The sequence below is a fragment of the Peromyscus californicus genome, unplaced genomic scaffold, assembly GCF_007827085.1.
Source record: "Peromyscus californicus insignis strain IS unplaced genomic scaffold, ASM782708v3 Scaffold_11__1_contigs__length_118956290, whole genome shotgun sequence".
Lineage (NCBI taxonomy): Eukaryota > Metazoa > Chordata > Mammalia > Rodentia > Cricetidae > Peromyscus > Peromyscus californicus.
Window position 1 is genome coordinate 31,852,911 of NW_026294402.1, and position 26,752 is coordinate 31,879,662.

General features: G+C 46.4%; 1 protein-coding gene and 1 long non-coding RNA gene across 10 annotated transcripts in view; one reads left to right on the forward strand and one right to left on the reverse strand.

Annotated features, from left to right (window-relative positions):
* Pknox2 (PBX/knotted 1 homeobox 2) overlaps positions 1-26,752 on the reverse strand; it is a 273,676-nt gene that overhangs the window by 196,569 nt on the left and 50,355 nt on the right. For all 7 annotated transcript variants that reach the window (XM_052756552.1, XM_052756526.1, XM_052756546.1 and 4 more), the window contains one exon: positions 9,308-9,377. The gene's annotated coding sequence lies outside the window, so the exon portion shown is untranslated. The remainder of the gene's footprint in view (positions 1-9,307; positions 9,378-26,752) is intronic.
* Positions 756-16,935, forward strand: LOC128121692 (uncharacterized). 3 transcript variants are annotated; one of them, XR_008222239.1, is made up of 3 exons: positions 756-1,639; positions 2,166-6,156; positions 15,643-16,935. It is a non-coding gene; the product is annotated as an uncharacterized LOC128121692 (long non-coding RNA). The 3 variants fall into 3 exon arrangements; XR_008222238.1 differs by lacking the exon at positions 15,643-16,935 and adding an exon at positions 6,258-9,293; XR_008222240.1 differs by lacking the exon at positions 15,643-16,935 and having other exon boundaries at positions 2,166-3,452; positions 6,034-9,293.

The following is a 26,752-nucleotide window of genomic DNA, read 5'->3' on the forward strand; positions in this document are numbered from 1 at the left end:
TGAACTTGTTTAGGTGGTAGGTGCCTACGTGATGATGGGCTGCTTTCCCAGGCTCCTCCCACCTTCATGAAGGTCAGCTGAACAGGAGACAGCAGAGGTCTCTGGGCTAGGCCTCAGTCCCTGAAAGTTCTAACAGGTACATCTGGCGTTGGTTCTTCTAATCCTTGCTCTGTGCGTCTCAGAGTTCAAGCCAGGCTTGGATGGTTTTATATTCCTGAAAACAGAATCCCTGATTTTCAAACAGAATGATCACTTCAAGCGCAATAACCATTATAATAATAACCTCTTATACTTCTGCAGTGCTTTACAGTTTATAAAACACTTTCATATGTCTCTTAAATTCCTTCACACGGCCTTCCAGAGAGACAGAATGGGGAGTATGATTACTCTTGCTTTCTAGATGAGAAAAATCAAATCTCAAGACCCCAGCTAAGGATACAACAGAAGTAGGACTCAAACCCAGCCTTCTCACACCTCAGTGTACGTGAGTTCAAACCTTTACTGGCACATTTGCCCAGTACTTGTTGAGTACCTACACTATATATACCTAGACGCACTACAGACTCAGACCTCAACATTGTCAGGAAGTTCAGCTAAATGTAACCTGGATGAAGAGACAGCCCCACTGAGAGACATCCCAGGAGCAAAAGAAAAAAGAGGCACCAAAACCTAGGAACTAAGAATAACACAAGACACATACACAAATCACACATGAAGACCGGAGCCAGTTTCCCTTGGCTAACCCTACCTAGCATGGAACAGACTTGTACTCCTGACAGCACCATTCCTGATGTTCCCAGTAGCAGCAGACAAGGTCAGCCTTGGGTCCTGTGCTCCCACCGGCACACACACATACAGTCCATAGGCAGAGAGGCAGCCTGACACATGTCTGAGCCCTAGCGGGTCTCGGCAATGGAAGAGTACACACTTCAAAGGTGATGTCGGGTTAGGCGGGGTGCATGAGTGGGTGGATGATGGGCACGTGGAGTGAGGAGGTGAGGAGGAGAAAGCTCAGGAGCCGGCACCTCCCTACAGGAAGCTCCTCCCAGGGTCATCATGGGCCTTGTCCTCTAATGAGAACAGAGGAGCTGCCGTTCGCTCAGCTGAAGTAACACTCACTTCACAGGGCTCATGTGAATGTGTGGGAAATGAGGCACTGGCACCCCCAGCCTAAGGGCCAGGGCTCAGAAGAAGACACAGAAGACAGCACCGTTTTTACTGGTGACCCTGTGTGACCTCCTGCTGCTGGGATTTACTCCTCCATCACTCCACATCTCTCCTTTCAATCAGCTCACCTTGTTTCAGCCAGGCATAGCTGTAGAAGCTAGGGTTAAGGAAGCATGAGATTCAGTCCTTAATGTGAGTGATGTGTATGAGGTCCCACGGCTGCCTACAGGGAAAGAAGAAGAGCAGACAGCAGAGGAGAGAGGTGGAAGCAGCCAAGACCCAGAGGAAGCAGCCACAAAGGAACTGTTACCGCAGAAGCAGGGGCGGCCTTGGATGAGGGAATTCCACACAGAGAAGCAGCAAGTGCCAAAGCAATCAGGCAGAGAAGCACAGAGCACCGGGAGAAACAGCATGGGTCTGCATTTGGGACCTCAGCGGCAGGAATATGGCATGCCTGAAGGCCTGTGGACAGGTAGGGGGGGTGAGGGAGTAGGGTGAGGGTGAGAAGAACCTGGGACAGCAGACCCTGACTGACTGAAGCATGCATCCCATGGTCAGCCGGGCTGAGAGAGCGGACCTTCAGGAAGTTATTAGAAAAGACCACTAGGGGTGGTTCAGCACAGGAGTTGTGTGGTAACATACAGTAGTCCTATGATACTCACAGGAAGTAGATTCCAAGACTCTCAGTGGCTATCTAAAGTCATGGAAGGGGTACTAAACACTTCCCCCTCATCATTCTACCTACCTACCCATCCATCCATCCATCTACCTATGTGTATGTGTGTTCTCCTACACACACACACACACACACACACACACACACACACACACACACACACACACACGATAGTGTATAATTTCTAAATTAAGCAAGTAAAAGATTAACAATACCTAAGTAAAATAGAATAGTTACAATTTTATTACTGATTACTACCACCTATTACAATAAAAGTCATTCAAAACTTAAGAATCATTTACTTTTGGAATTTTCTGTGTAGCATTTTTGGCTCGTGATTGACAGTGGAGACCGGAAACTGGGGAAGCAAACTAACAGATAAGGGCCGCTGCTATCCACACAGGACTAATTGGGCTCCAGCTATGGGGGCACCGTGCTGGCCTCCTCTACATAAAGTCTCTCCTTGACCAGCTCTGATGACAAATGAGTCTGACAAGGAGGTCTCCTCTTCGATTCACATAATTAATTATCCCTGGAGAAATGGCCAATTTAGGAGCACGTTTTTCTTTCTGAAGAGACAGGCCGGCGGACTAAGTGAAGGCAAAAGAAGTCCCACAAGCAGCCGAGCACAGACCCCCCACGGCCGCAGGACCAGCACTTGGAAGTCCTTGGAAACCTCCTTCCGAGGTTCACAGTTCTCCCCGAGGATTTGAGAAGGAGTCGAGAGTGGTTATTGTACTAGTGACCGTGGAGGAGAGAACAGCAAAGCAGTTCTGCTGGGCGAGGGTTTGCGAGCGACCGCGTTTCTGTGGGCAAGGAAGAGTGAGGGGAGGGGTTTCCAAACCCTGCTCAAAGCCGCTCCCAGCAGGACAGGGTCTCCTTCCCTCCCCGTCTTTCCTTCCCCTCTCCCAACTCTCTTTCTAAGCCCCTCTCCAAAAAGGTTTATGGAGAAGTCTCCAAATAGCCCCCTCTCCTGCAGGCATAGTCACACCAACTGAAAGGAGATTTAATTAGCAAAATCTCGTTAGGCAAACGAAATTATCCGTAAGACAATACTCTTCTGGACAGGGGGTATGATTAAACAAAGCCATTAATTGAGAGAGTCGCTTTGGCAGCTCCCGAGTTGCGTTCATCTCCGGGCAGGCTCCACTCTGCCTCCGTGGACCTGAGGAACAGACTCTTGGCTTCCTCCCCTTGCCTGCCTAGCCCACCTCCTCCCCACTTCATCTCTGCTCTTCCCAGGGCCCCTCCGGTTAGGGCTGCAGACCTCGGCATCTCATCAGCGGCCTCTCTGCTGCCAGATTCCCGCTAAAGTGCCTTGATTGCATAATGTCTATTTGCATAATGTAAATTGCAATCTCCTAGCTTGGGAGGCAGGAATCACAGAACAGCCATTATTTTTTACCACTCCACAAAAATTCTACATTTAGAAAGCAGATTTGCAGCTCAGAAAGCCATATAAATCTGAATCCACCAAAACGCCATTAAATCACACCAATTAGGCTGGACCTATGCAGAGACCCTGTCACCGCTCTCGGTACACTCCAGCCCACAGAAGGCCACAGGACACTGGGGCAGGCGGGGTGGAGGCAGATGCTGAAAGGATGAGGTAGGGAACTCTATCCTACAAACTTGATCAGCACTCCCACCCACAACATCCCTCTCAACACACACACACACACACACACACACACACACACACACACAGATGCGCCTGTGCTGTTCCAAAAGGACCTGGTAGAGCAAGGAGGGGAAGCCGGTCCGTGTTCTTTAGGTTCATTGTCTGATGTTTCGTAGGTTGCAGTCTGTCTTGGCTGTAGATTTTTTCAAATAATAATAATAATAATAATAATAATTATTATTATTATTATTATTATTATATTTAGCATCTCTGTATATGATCATTGCTTTATCGTTGGCTTGGAACTGGCTCTGTAGACCAGGCTGGCCTCAGACGCACAGAGATTTGCCTGCTTCTGCCTCAGTGATTGGGAATAAAGTGTGCACCAGCGTGCCCATTTGCTTCAGACTTGTGACTTTGGAGAAGAAAGTGAAAGTGCACCTTTAATCAAAAGCAATGCCGGGTACTTCACAGAGGATTAAGATCAATTCCTATCAGCGCGTTATTAACCTTCCCTCCTCTCCAGACCTGGGGAAAGAAAAAGAGGCCAGGCAAAAACCTGGCTCTGAGTAGGCTGCTCCGGATGGAGTCTGAGCTCCCTGAAGAACCCTCTCTGAGGGTCCTTGGAAGGAGGGGTGAGTCACGAGGTCTCTGGAAGTGCAGCGTTCCCTTGGCCAATCACCCAGCACTCCAGCTTTGCTGAAGCAGTATACCTGGATACTCTTCTGACTCTTTATTGCTCATTCAATATTCATTTGTCAAAGGGCAAGATGCTAATGTGTATTATTAAAATATCAATAGTTTATGAGTGAACTTTATGGCAAGTACAGTTAAAGGCAAGATTCTTGACCATCTCTCAGAAGCAACAGAAAGGAGTGTTCTTTCTTTCTGGTGTCTTTCTTTCCTGTCCTTTTTTTAAAATTCATTTACTGAATAAATGAATGGCACAATCACGGTTGAGCACTGTGTGCCAGGAATGACTCTAGAGTATTCACATCTGGTTTCCCCACAGTAGTCCTAGGGAGTGGACATAATGCGATTCCTTTAACTGCCCAAGTTTAATAGGTTTCCTGACCTAAATATTATGAACGGGGGGAAAAAAAGAGGAAATTATTCCATACCTCCATGCCAGAGCGTCTTCATAAAGCAGGCCCACTTTAACTGTACCTAAGTAAGTTCCCACACTCTCCACTTAGAATCTGAATACTGACGGGTGACACTGGGGATGATGTCGTCAGACATTGTCTTGTTAGAGGAGAGTAAACTGAGACTCTTTCTTTTAAATAAGATTTTGTCAATATAATAATTATACATATTAAAGGGAGTTCAGTGATTGTCTATACACGCATACACTATACACCGAGCAAATAACGAAGTAGTTTAAGTCTCAATAACAGAGAGTTCTAAGTTGAATTTCAACTGTGCCCCAGACTTCCTTCCTATAGCATTTCCCTTGTCCTTGGGGCCTTCTCTTCTTTGTACATACAGAGCTAATAACAGGATCCCATGAAGTATGGTGTGATGAGAAATGCACCCCAAGGGCTTAGTATAGTGCCCAGTATATAGTAAACACTCAGCAGGCATTGCTTACTAATATCAAATTTGACTTCATGTGGAAGGAAGAAAAAACCCTAGTACCTTTCCATCAAGACTAAGACCATTTCCCCCCTCTCTTCCCTGCCTAGCTCTTGGCACTGGCCGTTCCCAAGTGTCAGCCCTTGTAAGATGGACTGGTTCTGTTTCTACTCTTGGGTGACTTTGGGATTTGTTTTTGTCCCTTAAGTCCCAATAAAGCAGCCAGAGCACTCATATTCCCTTCAAAATATAGTAGCATCTATATCCGGCATGGGAAAGAGGAACGAGAGTGGTTCCTTAAAGGTAGAGGCTCCCAGACCAGAGTGTGTGACAGAGGAAAAGGAGACCAGCAGAGGACTTGGAAGACCACGGAGAAGTTGGTGTGCAGAATTCCCCAACCCCATCAAGTCCCTTGTAGTCTTTTAAGCTTCTAGCTTTGCCTGGAACCTACCCCAGCTTTGATAGCCATGAAAATGGAAATATGGGAAGCCTTGATGTTAGCAAAGGGCTCAGGCTTGCAGAGTCCTTGTTTACAGGTCTAGAGTCTTCTAGATCCAAGGTTTCAAGCTGTGAGTTATAAACACACATTCTCCCTGGTATGGACCACGAGGTCACAGTTTCTCCCAGCACAGGACCTCCTAGAACTACCACCCCCTGCCTGGGAAGAAGCTCAGCTTGGCTTGGAGGGGGTTCCAAAGCTAAGGTTTCTTTCCAGGGTGTAATGTATATTATGGTGGTAAATTGTCATGCGTTGTTTACGCTCACTGAGAAGCAGACTCTAGAAGCAAGGTTGTCCCTCAGCACACTTCAGATCCAAGCATGTTTATGTGAACTATCCTTTAAAAGCCCTGTCCTGAATCAGGCTGGCCGTTTGGTTCTGTGACAGGGAGAAAGAAAAACAGTAAGCAGCTAAGGTTATTAAAAACATCATGCCCTTGAGAAAAGCTTGAAGGTAAACCATTTCCAATGGAGGTTACTATTGTTTATCCTATAGTGTAAAAATGCCTCCACGGGAACAAGAGGCCAGAAATTCAGAAGTTAACCCGTGGATGAAAATCTCAACTGGGGACTCCAGCTGACTGCCTCAACTTCCCCAGTTGATTTCTTCTGGATGATTGTAAGTACCTGGTTTGATGACATCATCTTTCTGCTGTTATTTGTTCTTTTATTTGAAGTCTCACTCAAGGGGGCCTTTTGCTCTGTATTGGACTCTCTTAGATGTGAGCTGGCTGCCTCAATGGGGCTTTCCCAGTCAGTTTCTGCTGGACGTTTGTATGCCCCTGATGGATGATATTACGCGTTGTTTGTGCTCTCTATTGGGATACTTCAAGTACCTCTACCACCTGATTTGAGGATATCTTTTGCTAGCTGTCTGCTGCTCCTGTTGCTACTCACTATTTATCTTTTATCTTTTGTTTGCTATCTGCTTAATAAACTCACTCCTTCAAAACTGAAAGTACAGCTGTCATAGATCATTCTCCAGACTGTACAGAATACACCATCCCCTCCCTGCCCTGCGAAGGGTCAATTTCAATTGTTCTGGGAACTAGGTGAGGCCCATTGTACTAGGCCAATAGCAGTCGTAGTAGGTTGTGGTTTCCAAAGATGAGTGCAACAGCATATGTACGGTAGCTTCCATATCTGTAGGTTATAGCATAGATTCAATGAATTACAGATAGGAAATATTTGATAAATATAGTATCTGTAATGAACAAGTACAGGCATTTTTGCTTCCTATTATTCCCTAAACAACATGGTATTAGCAACTATTTACATAGCATTTACATTGTGTTCAGTCGAATAAGTAATCTAGAGATGATTTCAAGTATGTGGGAAGATGTGCATAGGCTACTTGTGAATGCTATGCCTGCCAGTGTCTGCATCTACATCTTCCGATTTGAGGCTCTACAAGGGGTCCAGAACCATCCCTGTAAATATGAAGGGATGGATTAAAAAATGTGTGTGTGCGCACACACACACACACACACACACACACACACACACACACACACACAAACACACACACACACACACACACACACACACACACCCTTCACCCTTGCTTTCCTTTAACGGGATATTGATAGTGTTGAGAGGCAGTGAGGATTGTGGACCTTTGTGCCTGACCTTATGGATAGAATGAAGTGGTGCTACTTGACTATAAGGAGCGAGTCATGAAAGGCAATAAAGCTTCCACCACTTTCGCTCTCCCTCAGGCAGCTTCGCCCTGGAGTTTGGCAGCCATATTGTAAGGAAGTCCAGATCACGTGGAAAGGCCATGGAGGTCTGACTGGCTGGTCTCAGTCAAGAGCTGATATAAAAGCCCAGAATTTGGGGGGAACAAACCTGTGGTGGTTACACTGCCCATCTTCTGAGTTGTCTTTACTGAAATCTCATACCTAGTAGACAGAGACAAGCTGTCCTCACCATGTCCTATATAAATTCCTGACTCTCAGAATATTTGGGCAGAATAAACATTCAGCTGCTGCGTTTGTGTGTCAGTTTGTTACACAGCCTAAAAACCAAGACACCATTATAATAAAACTCTCCCTGCTGTTTCCAGCACATCCAGCACCATTTCCATTATTTCCATGCAAATCTGGCTATCACTGGATTCTTCTGAATTCCCTTGGAAACTTCAGACATTCTGTCTCTTTCTGTCCTTGTCACTCTGCCTGCTGTCTCTCCTCTTCTGCCTCCCTCTCCAAAGGGCAGGATCCTCACACCTGAAGCGGCTTGGGCAACTACTACCTGAAATACCTTTGACTCCTGTCCATCCAAGAGCCCTGGACCTGCTCTTGGGTTCCTCAATGTAGGTCCAGGAGTGTCCCTTTGAGGGACCTTTCCCTGGGTTTCCATGGCCCAGTGCTCAGAATGCCCACTCCCCTCCACACAGACCAATTTCTCTCTTACTCTCAGCTCTCATTAAGGTTCACGCTCAGCTTGCTCCTTATACTTGACTTATGAGGTCCCAGTAACCTCCGGAATGAGGAGACATCGATTCTCACAGAGGTCATTATCTTCTACTCCACTTCCCCGACACACACACACACACACAGTCACACCCACACCGATATCCCCAGTTCTAGGTAGGCTTTCCCGGAACAGGATGGAGAAAGGCACCCTTCTCCGCCCCTTCAGCCTAGGAATTCGACCACTCCAGAGCCAGGGCTTCAGAGGAGGTGCCCTGGGAGCAGAGGCCCGTCAATCACTCATTCAGGCAACCAGCACTGAATTGCAGGCCATTAGGCAGAGGACCGGCGCCCTGCTCACTCACCGGGCAGCCATCGGCAGGATGTTAGCCCATCGCAAGTCGGCCATTCTTATGATTTATTCAAACACTCATTACAGTCAATCTATTTTTACACAGAGGTGAAGATGTGCACTGATAACGGTTAATCATTTATAATTCCATGGACTGGTTGAAAGCCAATGTACTATCAAAGTCGTGGTGGTAGTGCCTCAGCCTCAGGTAGCCCCTGAAGCAAAGTAGAGAAGTCTTTATGCCGGCCCAGGGTAACCCAGTCACCTGCTAACACTTATCAACCAGGAGGAAGGTGAGTCTCAGACCTGCCCCCACCAGGAGCTCGTGCCCTGCTGGCGGGAGCGCAAGCCAGATGAGTGGGCAATGTGACAGTGCTACAGAATCCCAGGAGGGAGCGGCCACATTTGAGTTACCAAGAAATGGTGTGCAGAGGAGGCTTTGGCCAGGCCCTACAAGCGAGCAGACTGGGTCCCAGTGAGGTGGGCCAACGCCGAGCCCATCAGCCTCAAAGGGGGTGGAGCCATTAGCGTCCTGGAGGAAGGAAGTGGTCGGCAGTATTTCTCTTACTCTCCTTTGTATGTCCCCAGAAATAACCAACTAGAAAAGAAAGCATGAGCGATGAACACGGCCTGGATGGGGGACCAATGTCATCCATTCTTCCCTGTACTCCTGCTCAGGCCACGGAGAGAAGGGACTGAGGATCAGGTTGGCCTCGCAAACTCAGTAGCTTCCTTCCCTAGCACTCACGACACATGTAACATATCAAATCTACCTTTATGTCCAATCAATACAGTCTAATTAAGTAGCATGTCATATTACAGAGCCTCTTTGTCACATTCAGACATAATCTAATTAGAGCCCCACTGTATTTTACATCCTGACTGGTTCATTGTTCAGTGTGTTTCTTCTGCAATGTGCAGTAGTTAAAGATCAGGCTTGGGGCTGGTCCTGAACCCATAACTTTATAGGGTCAGTGTGGAAAACGCCAATCCAAGTTACTTACAGTTCAGGGCCTCTTTTCTAGTGAGCAGCATGGAGGACAGAGAGCCTTAAAGTCTTGTTCCAGGCGTCACCTGCCAATAGAAGGAGACATCTTTATAGACTGGGTAAGATTCTGCTGGGGTGGGCAGGGGGTAGGTAAGAAGCAGGGCAGGCATGGGGTAGACCCAGGGGTGAGCCCGCTTAACAGCAAAGCTGGGGTTAGCAGCCCTGGGACGAGGGGGGGAGAGAGAGAGAGAGAGAGAGAGAGAGAGAGAGAGAGAGAGAGAGAGAGAGAGAGAGAGAGAAGAGCTTTTGGTGGCTGAATGCCCCAAGCTGTCCAAAGCGATAACCACTGACTGGAACGTCTTACCGGGTGGAGACCCCGGGCAGGGGAACAGAGCAGAGAGCCCTTAGGAAAGGCTGAAGTGTGGACAAGGAAGTCGGCACAATGCAAGCAAACAAAATGGACCCCGTAGTTCATGGTGGGAAGATAAAAAGTCTTCCAACAGGAGGAATTTTTTCTCGTTTTTAAAATTTTTGAGATTATAATATAATTACATCATTTCCCTTTCCCAACAGGAGGAACTCAAGGTGAAAAGTCCAGTTGGGCAGGAAGAAAAATGTGCATGGAGAAGAATAATGGGGATAATTTAGAAAAAAAAAACACTTTTTTTTTTTTTTTGGTTTTGTTTTGTTTTCGAGACAGGGTTTCTATGTGTAGTTTTGGTACCTGTCCTGGATCTTGCTCTGTAGACCAGGCTGACCTCGAACTCACAGAGATCCACCTGACTCTACCTCTGGAGTGCTGGGATTAAAGGTGTGCACCACCACCATCTGGCCAGGATAAGATATTTTTTTAAAAATAGAAGCATATGTTTATTGGGTGTCTGCTCCATGATCTATATGCACTGAGCGCACAGGAACAGGATCCTTGGGTCCTGTTTTAAAAACGTTGCCGCCACCTCGCTGGGGAAGTAAGATTGCCCTCGTGAAAGAATGCCAGAAAAGACACCACTGTACAAAGAGTTGTGCCAAGTTCTGGTGGAGAATATCGTTCTCTCTCCACAATGAAATGGAGTTAGCAGGGGTTGAAGCATTCAAGGGAAGTTTCCCAGGAGGTAGGATGTGAGTCTGAAGACTTGAATAGGCATGACTCGGCTGGTGGGAGGGAGAGGGTGTCAAGCATGAAACGTTTGGACTTAAACATCTCCCCAAAGCCTGTGTGTCAAAAGCTTGGTTGCCAGAGTGGCACTATTAGATGGTCCAACCCTGGAGGGGTAGAGCCTAGGGGGAGGTATTTAGAACACTGAATGGCTGTGAAGTGGATTGTGTGACCCCAGTTTCCCCCTCTTTGCCTTCTGCTCTTCAGCCAGAAGGTGAGCAATTTTACTCTACTGCATACTTCTACCAGAGCACGCCTTGTCATAGGCCCAAAGTAATTCGGTCAATCAACTATGGACTAGACCCTCCAAATTATGAGCCCAAATTAACCTTTCCTTTTCATAAACTGATTATCTATGATATTTTGTAATAGTGATGGAAAGCTGACTAAGGTGAGGACATGCCAAAAAAGGGAGGTGATCTAAGGAAAGACAAGAAGGGAGAAGTGTGGAGGGCCCTGGGACAGGGTCAAGGTTGCTCTGCCTGGGGGATTCTAAAGGACGAAATGATGCCAAGCAAGCACAATGGCATGAACCATCCAGGACTCTGAGTATCACACAGGAAAGATCAGGTCTGGCATCAGAGCTCCTAGAGTCTCTGGAGGTTGATTGGTAAGGAAATGGTAGGACATGGGGCCCCTCTTCCACTCACTTGGGCATTTCCCCTTTAACAAAGACAAGAGAAGCATCTTGGAAAAAAAGTGGCACTTCAGTTAGACTCAGGCATGAAGTATAGTGAGATGTGCACACGGAAATAAACTGTTCTCTCTAGGCAAAGGCTCTTTTGTGGCTGTCTACAAATGGCTGCATGTTCATGGTCATAGTTCATTCAGACCCCTCATGAAGTAGACCATGCCACTAGACTGTAAGTCACTGAGGAAAGGAAACACATTTTATGTGTCTTTATATCCCTAGCGTTTAGGAGAGTGCCTCAAATGGGTCAGATTCCCAGTAAGTATCCGCTGAAACGTTGAAAGACAGACACTGTTCACTCCAACCAGAATCTCTAAGAGCAGTCAAGACCCAGCTTAGCTGGCAGCGGGCTCTAATATGTATTCTTCTCATTTACTTCCACATTCTTTCTGAGCACTCCATGAACTGGGGACACAGTCTCTAGAGTCTATTAAAGGAGGCAGTGTGTTCTCTCCCTGCCCTTCGGTACTGTCCATCTGAGACACCAGTAACTTAGAAGATATGGCTGACTTTTCATCTGCACATGTTGCAAAGCCAAGAAGGGAAGCTTCTATGCTACAGGATCAGAATCCAGGTTGCTATAAAGCACTGAACAAGCTAAAAGGGATGGTCTAAACCAGAACATTTATTTATCCATCACTAGCTTTTATTTCTTGTACACCAACATCATGACAACCACAAATGAAATAATTTTGAAAGTCAGGGGCAAAATTGCCCACAATCTCATTACTTGAAACCATCGAATTATACTCTATGTCCACATGCAAATCCATCTTCTTAATAAAACTGTAGAAAAATGATTTGACAAGTATATGCACATAAAACCTGGCTCTTATACTACAAAAAAATCAATTGCAGAACCAGAATGGGTTGAATGAGTTTGAAAAACAACAACAGAAGAACCTTGGGTCGTCTGAGTTCAATGCAAGCACAGGATATGCCGTTGGTGCTGCCAGTGTTGTTAAATGTGATCTTAACAGCCATACAGTGTCTGGCTGGGGCCTGGGTGATGTCCTTCTGGACTTAGCAGCTCGTATTAGTTCTGTGTGCTGTAATGCTGTCATGTTTTAAGAACTTTGACATTGATGAGTAAAAGAAAGACGAGAAAAGATGTCTGGTGGTTAAAGTCCAAGGGTTACAAGGGTGGACATGTTCCAATTCAAACTTGATCATGGGCAAGTTCCTGAATCTCTCTGTGCTTTAGTTTTTCATGTTGAAAATAGGACTCATTAAATCTCGACTTCTCAGAATGGCTGTGAGGATGGTGAGGTGCCGTGCAAACTAAGGTGTGTTAGAATGGTGCCCCACACAAGACGAGCATCCACTAAGCTCCAGCTATTACTGCATTCTTTTCATCTGGAAGAGGCTGGGAGGTAGAAGACAGAGGAGAAGAAACAGGACCTGAGTCTGCCTTTTGTCCCTCTTAGTAGTACCCACTGGTAATAGTTAGGAATACCATTACCTAAAGTAACCTGATCCCTCTTCCTCACGGTAGACTGCCAAATAAGTCCAGAAACCACGAAATAGGGACTGCATTATTCTAGAAGGTAGGCTCAAGATTAATCAAAGATTCTAGAGGAAGCTAGTGTTCACATAACAAGGGATTCTCTAATAATGAGAAACATTCAGAAATGAGTAAGGCTTCGCTCCAAAAAGTGACTCATAGCACTGAAGGAGCTTCCTGCACTGGATGAAAAGCTGTGCCAAGGAATGGTGTCCCAGATTTGGCCTTCAGCCATTAGCAAAATCAAAAAAGAAAATGCACACACATTTGAGTGTGTGTGTGTGTGTGTGTGTGTGTGTGTGTGTGTGTGTGTGTGTGTGGTGTTTAAAACAGCATTTCTGTGAGCATGTATGCATGTGGTGTAGCACATGTGTGTGTATGCATGCAGGTATGCACAAATGTAGAAGCCAGAGGAGGACTTCAGGTATCTGCTCTCTCCCTCTGAATCTTATTCCTTCAAAGCGGGAGTTTCTCATGGAACCTGGAGCTCACGGCTTTTGACTAAGCCGGTGGTCAGCAATCCCCAGCACTCCCCTCTCTCCACCCCCCCACCGCACCCCACCCCACCCCCCCACCCCCCGCAGCACTGGGGCTACAAGCTCCTGCAAGATCATGACCAGCTCATTAATTGAGTGCCAGGATCTGAACTCAGGTCTCCATGGCTGTAGAGCCAGTGTTCTTAACCACTGAGCTATCATAAAAGCCCTGATAATTGATATTTTGGTAAAAATATTAATGGTGCCATCTTTCACCATCATCTCATAACACAATTCAATCTTCAAAAGCAGAGCAAATAACTTGCAATTAAGGTCATTCCTTGAGTTGAACGGCTAAAGTATCATCAAAGTCATTTCCTCTCACAACAGGGCAGCGCTCACACGAACTCACTGCAACTGTGACAGCATGCGCGAGGCCTGCACGAGCTCCAGCCAGGTGAAATCCAAGCGTGGAGGGGGATGAAATCCACCCCTAGCTTAGGAAAGATTGGCATTTGCTAGCTTTGTTTAGTGATGTGACCCTTGGAAGCCTGACCACACTCCAGGGCAGGCCTCACTCCCAGGAGAAGTAGGGTGATACAAACTAGACTCCATGGGGAAGAGAGAAGAAGTGTGTAGGGAAGGGAAGTGTGTAGGGAGGTGAGGGTAGAGAGAGTAGAAATGAGAGGAGCTAAGGGGTGAATGTGATCAAAATAGAGTGCACTAAGTTCTCAAAGAATCAATATAAATATTCCAAGTCACATCTCTCTCTTTCCCCTCATCTCCATCTGTTTCCATCTGTATGATACCTCTGTTTCTTTGTCTCCAATTGCCTGTCTCTCTCTTCTTCCGTTTCTCAGCTCTTTCTCTCTAACTTTCTGTCCCTCTTTCTTTTCTTTTTCTACTCTACTTGTTTCTTTTCTCCTCCCCCTCATTGAAACAGATTTTTAAAAATCATTTAATATATCCTGATTATGGTTTCTCTTCCCTCTATTCCTCCCAGCCCCTCCTCACCTCCCCTCCCATCTGGGTCCACCCTCTTTCTGTCTCTCCTTAGAAAATGAACAGACTTCTAAGGGATAATAATAAAATAAGATATAATTAGATAAAACAAAGGCAAACATATTGGATAGGGAGAAGACAAACAAACAAAAGAAAAGAGTGCAAGACAACGCATGAGGAACAGATACAGACACGAAGGCCCACTTGTTCACCCACTCAGGAATCCCACAAAAACACTAAACTGGAAGCCATTATATAGGTGCAAAGGACATGTGGAGTAAAGAGAGAGAAGAAAAAATTTTCAAAAGTAAATATGTAAATAAAATTTAAAAAGATGGTAAGATAATTTTTTTTTTAAAATGGAAGAAAGGAAAAAGCCCCGATACAACTTTATGAGACAAGGAACCTTCACAAATGCCATTGAGTTTGTTTTCCGTTGGCCGTCTACTGCTGGGCCTGGGGCCTGTCCTTAAGAGTTGTTTGTTTCCCCAGTGAGACTCCCTTGGAGGAAACAAAATGTTCATTTGTAAGTGGATACCAATTGGAGATTGCTTCTGTGTTAGAGATGTAAGGGAGATGCATTCTGTCCCTCATGTCTGTCTGTCTGTGTCTCCATCTTGGTATCTCCACCTGTCTCTGTCTCTCTGTGTATCTCCATTTCTGTTTCTGTTTGTCTATCTCCCTCTCTGTCTCCATCTCTGTCCTCTGTCTCTGCCCCACCCCACCCCACACATACACACACGTAACTTCTCCATGCTGTCCTTATCTTCGCTCCTCGCCATGCACCAAGGAAGAATCATCATGCCTGTACCCATGTGCATGATATGTTAGAGCCTTCCAAAGCTAACACTGTGTGAGCTCAGCAGGCATATACCATGTCAAAGGAATGCAGCCATGTAGTAGATATGACAAGAATTAGAACTTTAGCATCTCTTATTCACTCTGAACACGATATGGAGTCATAAATGACATTGACCACTCACATTTATAGACATGAAGGACTCTGTGAAATGATAAATGAAAGGGAGTTGGTGAACGTTCATGTTTGTTTGGAAAAGAGATGAGATGAAGGAAAGAAGGGAGCTTCCCCTGGAAGTACTTCCAGAACTTGACGTTGCATCCTTAGACAGCTGTGCAGCCATCTGTGGGCATACCCAGGTAAGTTAGAAGGATGAAGGAGATGATGTTGTCCTAAACAAGTCATGGTGCATACACACTGCCAAGAGTAGTCCAAGCCAGGTGCATGGATTCATGCTGACTGTGCAATTACCTTACTGTTAGATCTTGGAGAAGAACCATTAACCACTTTATGCCTCAATTTCCCCATTAAAAAATGATAGAGTTAGATTCTTAAAACAAAATTCTTCCAACATCTGCACATGAGATGGTCCTGATTAATTTCCAGGGAAAGTGCTAAATCTCTTCCTCAAGGGTCTCAGAGTGTAATAGTGGCTAAGAGTAAAGATGTTGGGGTCAGACATGTGGGGTTCAAACTGGGGCTCATTAATTTTTTTGACCTTAGCCTCTTTCAGTCTCAATCTTCGCATCTCTACAAGGAAGAGGACACTGGAAACAACAACAAATGAGATAATTCGTGTACAACATTGATTGAAGGACTTGGACAATACTGATAACTTAATAGGATTATTGATGTTATTCAGTGTCAAAAAGAGACTGGAAGCAACTGAGTGGGAAAAAGACAGGCTAATGGAGAAGACTGGGAATCTGTATCCATTAACTGCCCAGAACTTTCCTGTTCTTGCTCAAGCCAGACCTTTGAGATCAGATCTATAAGAAGTCCTACTTGGGCGCCAACAGTTCCCTGGAGGCTCCTCTTCTCTGAAAAGCTCCTATACACATATGAGCAAACCTCCCAAAAGGGAAACGGAACTGAGTGAAAACCTTAGTTGGACAAGGCATTCGTGGAGATACCTATTAAGTGACTTCAGTGACTTTAGATGGCACATCCTGTGTCCCACTGCTGTAACACCAGAGTCCCCTCACTGTTCCACCTAGCATGGCTGACATTCTGTCATTGCTTGTATTTGCACCATGAGATTGTCATTCGGGCACTGTAGCTCCTGGCCAGCAGGTTCCACATGACACAACAGCTGAGTGAACAAACATATCATTACTTGGAACTAAATACACAGGACTTGAAAGTCTTACTCACTGGCACTGAGGACACCGGACACCTTTCCTCTAAGCCTGGTAGACATAGATTCTACTTCCACACCGTATCCTTGGCTCTTTGGGTCACAGGAAGGCTGAGCACCGAGTTGCAAAGGACCTGCATGTGGTCCCTGGATCACATTCCTGACACCCTCTAATCTTGAGCCTGTGCTTGTACGTGTAGGTGTGAATCTGAAATCCTACATGGAATCTTAGCACTGGTAGCCTCACCCGAATCACTGAGCTATGAGGAAGAAGGAATCAGAGATGTTCTGACTCCTGGGTGGAAGCCTGTGATTTGCTCTCTGAGCTCAGAGGGAAGACCCATCTAGACTGAGCCATGTGAGCTCACGGACCAGCCTGGCCTTTGCAGAGTCCAACCAGCGGAAGGTCTGCTTGCAGGGCAAGTTACTTTGACCCTGGGGACATCCTCTGCAGTGCAAAGACAACAAAACCCAGGGCTGCTATCTCCATCAGTTAGCTCAGCTCCTCTGCTCACACTGTGTCCTGCATTCCTTCTCCAGACTCCCAGTTGGCCTCCTCATTCCAGACTAACCCTGATCTTGTCCATCCACCCCCTCCCCACTTCTGGAGATCTTTTTGAAACACAAATGAGATCACATCCTCCCTTCTTTAAAACCATTCCAAGACTCAGTACCCATTGTTTTTCTAAATTCTGACAACATTTGGGAAATTTCAAGTTTAAAAATGCTCATTTCTAACTTTTCACCAAAAGGAGGGGGGGGGGGGGGGGGAGACGATTTAGCCATGCCAATCCTGCACATCCACTGAATGGCATTAGAGACCAGTCATCCCTAAAATTTTACTGGGCACAAGTCCTCCTGTTAGTTGCCTAAAAAGAAAGCAGGTGCCACCGGAAGTCTCTGTTGTCACAGGGCCAGGTATCTGAAGACAAACTCCTACTGCCTGTGGAGGAGTTTCAGGTCCAAGGTGACAGAGTGGGGCAGGTCGGGTAGCACAGTGTGTTCTCATCATCTGTGCTGGACCCACCTAGAAGCCGAAGGAGGACGGCTTGGAGTGTCAACGCTGCTCCCCCTGGACCCGGTGGGCGCTCCACTCTCTCGCTTCCTCCACACTCGCGCTACCAGGCATGAGCCAGGAAGGGCTTCCTGAAGCTTTCCAGGAATGCCAATGGCCCAAGGCTAGTGCTCCAGAGACTTGCCCCCACCCCACCCCATTCCCGAGGCTCCACCCCTAGCTCTGCCTCTTCTACCCACCCCCCTCTGTGGCAGCAGCACCCCTCCTTCCATTTCCATCCCACTCTTCCTATCAAAGCCCTAACAGCACATATTTTGTTAATTGTACAAACCTAATGGGGGAATGCATTGGCAAAAAAGGGTAATGGCCATCAGACCAGCAATAAAACAAAATTAATGGCCCATAGGAAGAAATCATGTCCACTTAATCCCAGCTCTGAAACTCTAATAGAATAATGGAATACCAACGGAGGGTTTTTTCTCTCTATGCAGATTGCTTACACCATGTTAATCACTTGCAAAGCAGGCCACATACCACTCTGGCTCACATGACCCTCCAGGGAAAGTAGCAGACCAGAAACATTCAGTGCAAGGCTCATTACTGACATGCACCACCGCAGTAACACCTTCTCTCCCTTCCCCAGGTGAGTCAGGACAGCTAGTGTGGGGCGTTGTTGAGGGCCATCGGGTGTGGTGGGCTGGAAAGCAAGGCACAGAATGCCTAATAATAGCAAACATTTATTGAGTGCTTACTATGTGCCAGACACTGATTAGCTGAACACTTCCTGTCCACTGGATTACTGCAGATCTCATCCTCATTCTGTACAGCCAGACAGTGCTGTGGGGTAGACACTGGCCACCACATATGGCTCTTTACAGTCAAAGGCTAATTAATTAAAATATGATAAAATGCGAAACTCAGCCTCTGGACTCAACCATCCTCATGTCAAGCGTGAACTAGCCACATGTGGTTCCTGGGGGTGGTTCTTGAGTTATCAGTTCACTTCTACTATGACTGACAAAACCCATGCACACAAGGTGGCTTGGCCAAGGTCAAACAACGAATGAGTGACCAACTTCAGGAGTAGAATCCAGTGACAACCTTCAGTGGCCATGAGAAGGGCTGGAGCCACACCCAGGCTCATGCATGGTCCTTTTAGCTGTAATAGCCCAAAAGTGGAAGCATCGACAGAATAATGGAGAAACGGCATGTGGCTGCTATAGTTTGGATCTGGAAAGTCTCCCCAAAGACCCACGTGTTAAAGACTTGGTTACCAACTGTTAATCCCAAAGATGGGAGAAGGAAAACCACCAACCCAAATCATCATGACCAAATTAATTATGGCAAGCAATTGATTAAAGCAAGCTTTTAACTCACGTACACAGGCTGCCTCCCCCTAAGGAGGGGTTCTAGTGGTCAGCATTGGATTTGATGAAGACAAGGCTTTTATAGCTCAGGGGTAGGGGGCTTACGTATGATAGATCTCGCAGGCAAAATAGGTGAGGTTACAGGTTACAGAAGCAGAAGAACACAAGCATAATGGGTTAGTCCCTCTTGAAACAATGATTTTGTTGCAAGGTGGGCATAACAAGATAGTCAACAGGTAGTCACAACAAGGTAGTCATGGGTGGTCACATAACCTTTTGAAACAAAGTAGCATTGCAAAATGGTTATAAACAACTGTTTGAAACAAAGACATGATGCCATTCCTGGAACAGGCAGTACAGAACCATTTGAGGTTAAGGTTACACGTGGGGCATAGCCAAGTCCTTGAGAAACAGAGGTTTAATCATAAACAGGAGTGAACCTAGTTAGTTTGTCTTTAGTGTAAGAGGGCTTTTAAGCTTAAAATGGAGGCAGGCCGGTTCTCCACAGCCAATGACACTACTGAGAGGTGATGGAACCTGAAAGGAGGCAGGACCTACTGAAGGAAGTTAGGTCATTGGGGGCGGGTCCTTGAAAGAGAAGTTGGGACCCTGCCCTTCCCTCTCTGTCTCTGTCAGGAAGCAGGCCTCCATCATCACACATTCCCACCATGATGCACTGCACCAACACAGCATGAAGCAACGGGGCCATACAACATGGACTGAAACCTCTAAGCCCAAGAGTCAAAATAAACATTACCTTTTACTAGCACAATTTTCTCTAGTGTTTTGTCACAGCTGACTAACATGGGTAGATACACATAATAGTGCAAAAGATATACGCTACAACATGGATGAACCGTGAGTACATTATGCTAAGTGAAATAAGCCAGCACAAAAAAATGGCAAATACTCTTTGATTCCACTCATAGGTAATACCTGGAGCAGTCAAATCCACAGAGACCAAAAGCACAAAGATGGTTGCCAAAGGCTGGGAGTAGGGTGGGCTGGGTGGGGAGTTGTTTAATAGGGGAGTTTCAATTTTGCGAGGTGAAAAGAGGTTTGTGAACGGATGGTGGAGATGGCTGCATGACTGTATGGATGAACATAGTGCCACTGAACGTTCAGTGCACTTAAAAATAGTTTTACCTTATATACACTTTGTACACATACACACCCACCCACCACCACCATGAACGTCTCCTAGTGCCTATGGGCGGGCGGGAAGAAAACACTCAGAATCTTTAAAAGTAGGGAATGGAGGCACTCAGCAGTCCTAAGACAAGATAAGACGGGGGGGGGGGGGGGGGGGCAGGAGTGTTGGCAGAGAGAGCAGGGAATCCAGAGTCCTTGCAGCCACAGAGGCAGGACCGCAAGAAAAGATGAGCACTGTTTTCTCCCAAATGCAAAAACTGCCCAAACTGTGGGTCCACAGGGAAGGTTTGGAAGGAAGCACTCAAGCCAAGGTGACTCTGGAGGGTTGGTACTGGGGTTGGAAATGATTTATGAAATTATTTGGTATTTTAAAACAGAGGAGGAGGACTGCCTAGTGGGGAGTGGGGAAGACCAACTCTCTAGTCTGAAATGAGAGTCTAGGAATGTATCCACGGCAATAAATGATGTGCACGAGGTCTTTTAGGGGAAGGGAATGGGAGGCCGAGAGAAGATGAGTGGGTTAGAACTCTTAACCTCTTAATGTCAAGTAGGAGGATTAGGCAATATAAAAGAATGGCCTGAGTCACCTTAGACCTAGGACCCTGTGCATGTCCCTCTAATTCTCTGGGCCTCGGTTTCTTCAGCTCCTGGACCAAGAGACTGGACTGGAGCAAGAGCAACCTCTATGTTTTAGATGCATCTTAGTTTTTATCCCGAATGGTGTGGATGTTATTCTGGGAAAGTGTTGTGAATTATAGCAAGATTTTGAGGCTGTCCACATTTCCCAAAGTTATAAGTCAGAAGCAAAGATGTCCACCGGGTGCATATTCAGCCCCAAAAGTCCTAAGATTCCAAGAAATTTTGGACAAAATATCAATCAATCTTTTAGTCTTAACTCAAATGTTTCTGCTTGCCTTGCCTGTAAGAGACATGGTAAAAATGCAATGATGCTCTCCTGATCTACTTTAAAAGGTTAAAATGCTGTCTCTCGTGCAAGTAACTCTTCTTGTTGAGCCCCGGTTGGGCTAGAAGCAGGAGAAACTGTGAAGCAGGAATGGAGGGGGAGGGAAGAAACTGCTCCTGCTCTGGGGAACAAAAGCCATGTGACACAGGAGAGGGGTCAGCTGCAGGATGACCCTGGACAGTCCTCGTTTGGTTGGAGCTGAAGAGGCCCCCAAGTCCCCTCTGGAGAGGGGTCTGGTTCCAAAAGAAAAGTAAATACAGCCTACCCAGGAGGTGCAGCCCCAGGCAGAACAAATGCCCGGCTTTGTGCTAACAAGTCCCCACTGGCATCTGGCTTTACTTTGCATAGAATTCTCAGCTGTGTGACAAGAGAAAGTGACAATCTGAGGATTCATCAAGGGAGGCAGTGCAGGCAAAGTACAGCATTTTTGCCACCAAGAGGCAATAAGGACTAAACCAGGGTCATTTGGGGGGGGGGGGGGGGGAGAGGACATCTGCAACACCGGGCAGCGCCTGCCAGCCTAGGAGCCAGTTAGAGCAGAAGAGCTGGCTCAGAGTGGGAGCCGAGTGAGAACAGAGCATGGCTGGAGGTGGTAGCAGAAGTCTGCAATGTCAGCACTTTGGAGGCAGGAGGATTGCCACAAGTTCTAGACCAGCCTTAACTAGTTCATGAGACCCTGCCTCAAAACACCAACCAACCAACAAAACAAAATAAAACCCTCCTTTTCATTTTAAATTTAAGACATGGGTTAGGGGGCAGGATTTATTTAGGGAATCCCAGATGGGAAGCCAGGCCAGGAATTCATTTACGTATAAAATGTTTTTAGTGTGTCAGCTCTTTCGCTAGGTTGAGTTCAATGATGAACAACAAATCCAATCCTCTGACCTGCAGGAACCTACATTCTAGTAGGCATGTCCTTAGCCCTCACGCTGCTTGCAGCCAAGGATAGCAATGAATGCTGTCCCCCACAAAAATCATAAACAAAGCATTATGAGTTTTCTGATGTGAACTTTGTAAGTGGCGATGTCCAATCATGACGTCAAAGATTGAACAAGCCTAGAGTGAAGTTTGAAGGGACAACAGCAGGTTCTCTCCACCAAGTATTCCCAGAACTTTCTATTACCAGGTCCCTTTGGAGCTGATATATCCATATAGTAGGGGACAGTGGGGCCAGCCACCTTTCTTAGAGCAGAACTGAAAAGAAGAAATTGCTGGTATTAGGTCCGGACCAAACCAACCATCCTGTACATCTCAGAGAAGGAGTCTCAGAGCCCCTCCAAACAGCATTAAGACACTTCCCATTCATTATTTCCCAACTCGCCTCCTGGGGCTGGCCCTGAATATTGTTTCATAAATAACTGAACAGGGCTCCAGGGTTAGGCAGATGTGCACAGTGCTGGCTGATGATGAGGGACTTTGGCTGTGCTAAACGGTTCTGGGATGCTGACTCCCAGCAGAGGAGTGGCTCAGTGGAGAAAGCAACCACGTGGCTGGTGTCCCCACCTGGATCCCTAGATCACAGTGGGATGCTGAAAGAGCATTTGTTTCCAATTGTTCTTAGCCACTAATTTGGCTCCAGGGTATAACACCAATCTGAGAACAAACGGAGTAGGAAAACCATGCCTTTCCTAAGGAGACCCAATTTTGCCATAAACAGGGGAGGAGTCGGGGAGGGTTTCTAGGTTCACAGCACAGGCCACTGGGCACTGTGACAGAGTCACTGGGCACTCAAGCAGGGCCTCTTGCACGAGGCAAGATGGCATCTCTGCCCTCTAGCTCCCAGCCACCCCGGCTGCAGTACCATCTGCTGAGCCTCACCTGCTCATTGCTCCTCTGAGGTGCCTCCAGCAGAGGACAGATTATTCTGATGGCAGGGAGATAGAATATGGTCCCTTGCTAGCAGTAACTACCCAGAACAATCTCTCCTGTGCAGCTGACTGTCTCCACCTGGCATCTGCCTGCAAAGGAGATGGCAGGTGGCAGAGGGTACAAAAGCAGGCAGGGGGACTCTGCCCACACATAGAAGGGTCTAAAGGCCCTCTGGGGGCAGGATTTGCTCAAAATGTCCTCTGTTGGGCTACAGAAAGGTCGGCCGCAGGCAACCTCTGGAGGAGACACAAGTGAAGGTCTGTCTGTGGCAAACTGAAGAGCTAGCACCCTCCAGGGGCAAAGGGGAAGAGGTGGTGAGCCAGGCTGAGGCCGGGAAGCAGCTGCCGTCTCCTGTGCAAAACCACCAGTCAACAGGGGCCCTGCTCACTGCTAATTGCCTTCTTATGTCTTAAAGTATCTAAATCAGAGGGCTTTCAGTGACCCTCTCGAAAGCAAAACAGCAGACAGAATGCCTTTTCCAGCGCACACCGCTTTTACTCACAGCCTCCCAGAAGACGGGTCATGGTTTCTATGACAAAAACACCAGCCTTGCTAGCTGATGATTTAGCTGTTCAATAATTTCATAAATCCGACCTTGAATAAAAGTACAGGAAAGGGAACAATTTTTTAAAAATCTCTGAGCAGTTAAAGTACGTTTCACAAAATCACGTTTATGAACCTTATTCAGAAGGGATGCTCTAGAGCTTTCCTTATGGCTCCTTGCTCTATTGTTACACACATTTCTAACAGGTTAAGGTATCTGGGTAGGCCTCAGCTATCTTGATATTATAAAAGAGGAGTAGGGAGTAGGTTTTCATCAAAGGCAAACTTTAGGGTCTGCAGGGCCAGAGAGAGCGCCAACGGGCAAGCCTGTGAGTCATCAGCAAGGTTTCATCATGGTCAACTTAATTTGCTCAGGAAGACTGGGGAGGACAGGAGAGGTGAGTGCCCACTCACGATGTGTGAAACATCCTCCTGCTTCTAGAGTCTAGTGTCCTTGAGGGCCCGAGAGTGCCGAGTCCTTTCTCTGCGCTTCCTGTGTGATATTTTGATCACATTCTGACAATAAACTTTGCTTTGAATCAGAGGGCGGAGCTAGCCACTAGATGACCAAAACTAACCATGATTAAACTTGGATTGAGGACAGATAGGAGACAGGAAGTAATAAGGTAGAGCTGAGAGAGGATCTCAAGCTTCTTGGTTTGAGGAATGGAAGAGAGAGGAGGTGATTGGTAGCTTCTCCACTTCTCTAATCATTCAGGTTCTTTTTGTTTGTTTGTTTGTTTGGTTTTGTTTTGTTTTGTTTTTTCGAGACAGGGTTTCTCTGTGTAGTTTTGGTGCCTGTCCTGGATCTCACTCTGTAGACCAGGCTGGCCTCGAACTCACAGAGATCCGCCTGGCTCTGCCTCCTGAGTGCTGAGATTAAAGGTGTGCACCACCACTGCCCAGCTCTCATTCAGGTTCTTACCCCATCTCTGACTCCCGATTTTTATTGATAAAGAATAAGTAGATAAACGCATCAAGAAGTTGCTTGAGTTTCTAATTGGTTGGTTCATTCATTCATTCAACAGGTATTGATACCTGTTGATGTTGGGTCACTCCAACAAGGTGGGAGGAAATGAAGGCAGGGAATAGCTGGTCCTCACAATGTACTCCATGATGTATACTGTCTAGATATTAGAAAAGACATCTAGGACGTGGAGAGGCAAACCAGCTAAGCCGTCTTTTAACCCCGGCCCTAAGTACTTTGAAGAAAATTTTTGTGAGAAGAGGCAATAACAATTAAGGATTCAGCTGGGAATGTCACAGTACCGAAAGCTTCAAACTTTATCTCCAAGAAAAATGAAACAATACTTCTCAGGCCTTAAAAACAACAACAACAACAATGACAAAAGCCCGGTGTGGAGAACATCTTAGAAAAAGGTGGAAAATCAGAGCTGGGGAGAGTGAGAGCAGTGAGGTTGTGGGGTTGGGCTTCCTCATCTGCATAACGACCATTTGGAGACACACACACACACACACACACACACACACACACACACACACACACACATACCCGCCCAGGGTCAGAAACGCTTCAGGCTCCCGCATTAACTGGGCTGCCTCTCCCTGACCCCACATTTCCTCAGCTTTCACATAGATTTGGAAGGCAGCATTTGTAGTCACAGTATTTCTCCTCCATACCAGCCAATCACCCCAGTTGCACACCTTGGTGGGGACCAGCTCCAGGTTCCCAGTCACTCCCTCGCCCTCACACAACAGGTAGGTAGCACTGCCATCATTTGAGGACACAGAGATTTTGCAGGTAGTGGGGGAGGGGAGGAAATCCGAGCAATCTGTCCTGAAGAATGAGAGTTAATAATTTATAGATTCATTAAAAAAAAAAAACTGTTGAAACAAATTGCATGCAAATTGTGTGACAGTCAAAGGAAGTGTGCCAGTGTTGCTTAGTGAAGCATAATAAATATATGCATCCCATAATAATAAGTTACTTAAACTTGGGCCACTAAATGATTTATTAATTGTCCTCAGATCCTTCCCAGCTACAGCCAAAACCAAGAGTGTAGTCATATTTTACTTCAGTTCACAAACCACACAGCTGCCCACAGCTGTCCACCCGGTGTTTCATCTTAGCACCACCTTCACAGAAGGACATGCTGCCTCACCAAAGAAGCACATGTGCCCAAAGGTACTGGCATACCCTACCTATTCTTCTCTATCTCTCACTCTGCCACCGGTCCCCAGGGTGCATGCATCCTGAGAGAGCCCAGGCCGCTAGCCCCAGATTCACAGCCCATGTCCTCTCCATCAGGAGCACCACATCTTGCAACACACTGACCCAGAGAGGAATGTGGGTTTCTGCTGCTATGTGTACTGACTGTGCCTCTTTCCCACCCCTGGCCTATAGGTGCTCTCAATGCTTCTATTTCCTGAAGACCCCACCTACAGAGTCAACACCTCTTTGAGATTTGGATCTGAGAGCTACTCTGGAAGGAGGGAGCTTCACTAGCAAGCTAGAGCCTAGAACCTTCAGTGGGGCAGGCTTCAGCAAAACATACAACTTTGGAGGAATATCCCCTCGGAGGAAACACTGCCTCTGTGGATAGAGAAATGGGGAGGGGTCAGGACCAGTTCTGGAATAAATGGGAAAAGAATGCCAGATCTGGTGATTCTCCAGGGGTGACGGCCCTGGTAACAGAGAGCTGCCCCTGTCCCCAATGGGCTTCTCTCCAGTCTTCCCATCTCAGACCAGGGCTGCCTTTGGGACCCATCTCTATCTCCATGCTCTTCAATCCCCATACCCAATACAGGGGGATGTCACTCCTCATCCAAGTAACTCCTCAATCTGTCCCTATATCTCCATGGCCACTGTATAGCTTTGAGCCTAGAGACTGCAAACCAGCAGTTCTTAGCACAACTCAGTCCCAGATGTTTGGTAGAACTGGTAGTGAGGTATTTTTTGCTGTTGTTTTTCGTGGTAGTGGTCTGGGTTTGTTTTTTGTTTGTTTGTTTGTTTGTTTCGTTTAAAATCTAGTTTTAGAATAGACAATATATAGCACAGTTCAAAATTCCATAGTATGAAATGGTGTACATGGTGATGTCTGCCTCTCGTTTCTATCTCTCATCTGTCCAAACAAATACAAACGTGGATTCTTGTCTTCCCAGTTTTGTGTACACCGTGGCACTTTTGGGGGGCTCTGCTTTTATTCACAATTTATTTTGGAGATCTTTCCACATCAACACAAAGAATTTCCTCAGATTAAATCCATAGTACTCCTTGTCAGGACATTCCACAATCTAATTGGTCTTCAATTAATGAATGCTTGAGTTCTTTCCAAGTTTTTGCAATCATAAATAAAGCTGCAAAGAACATACCTATCAGATGCCATTTCACATAGATGGAAGCGTACCCTGAGCATCAGTATCTCGATATGAAAATTGCAAGTCAAATTGTAGTTTAAAAGGCCTATTATCTTTTAAATTTATTTGTTTATATATTTTTTATTTTTCAGTGGGAGGGATCAAACTCAGGGCCTTGCACACACTAGGCCACTGACTTCATCCTTAGCCCCCCACTTTCTATTATGTGTTCATGTATGTTTATGTGT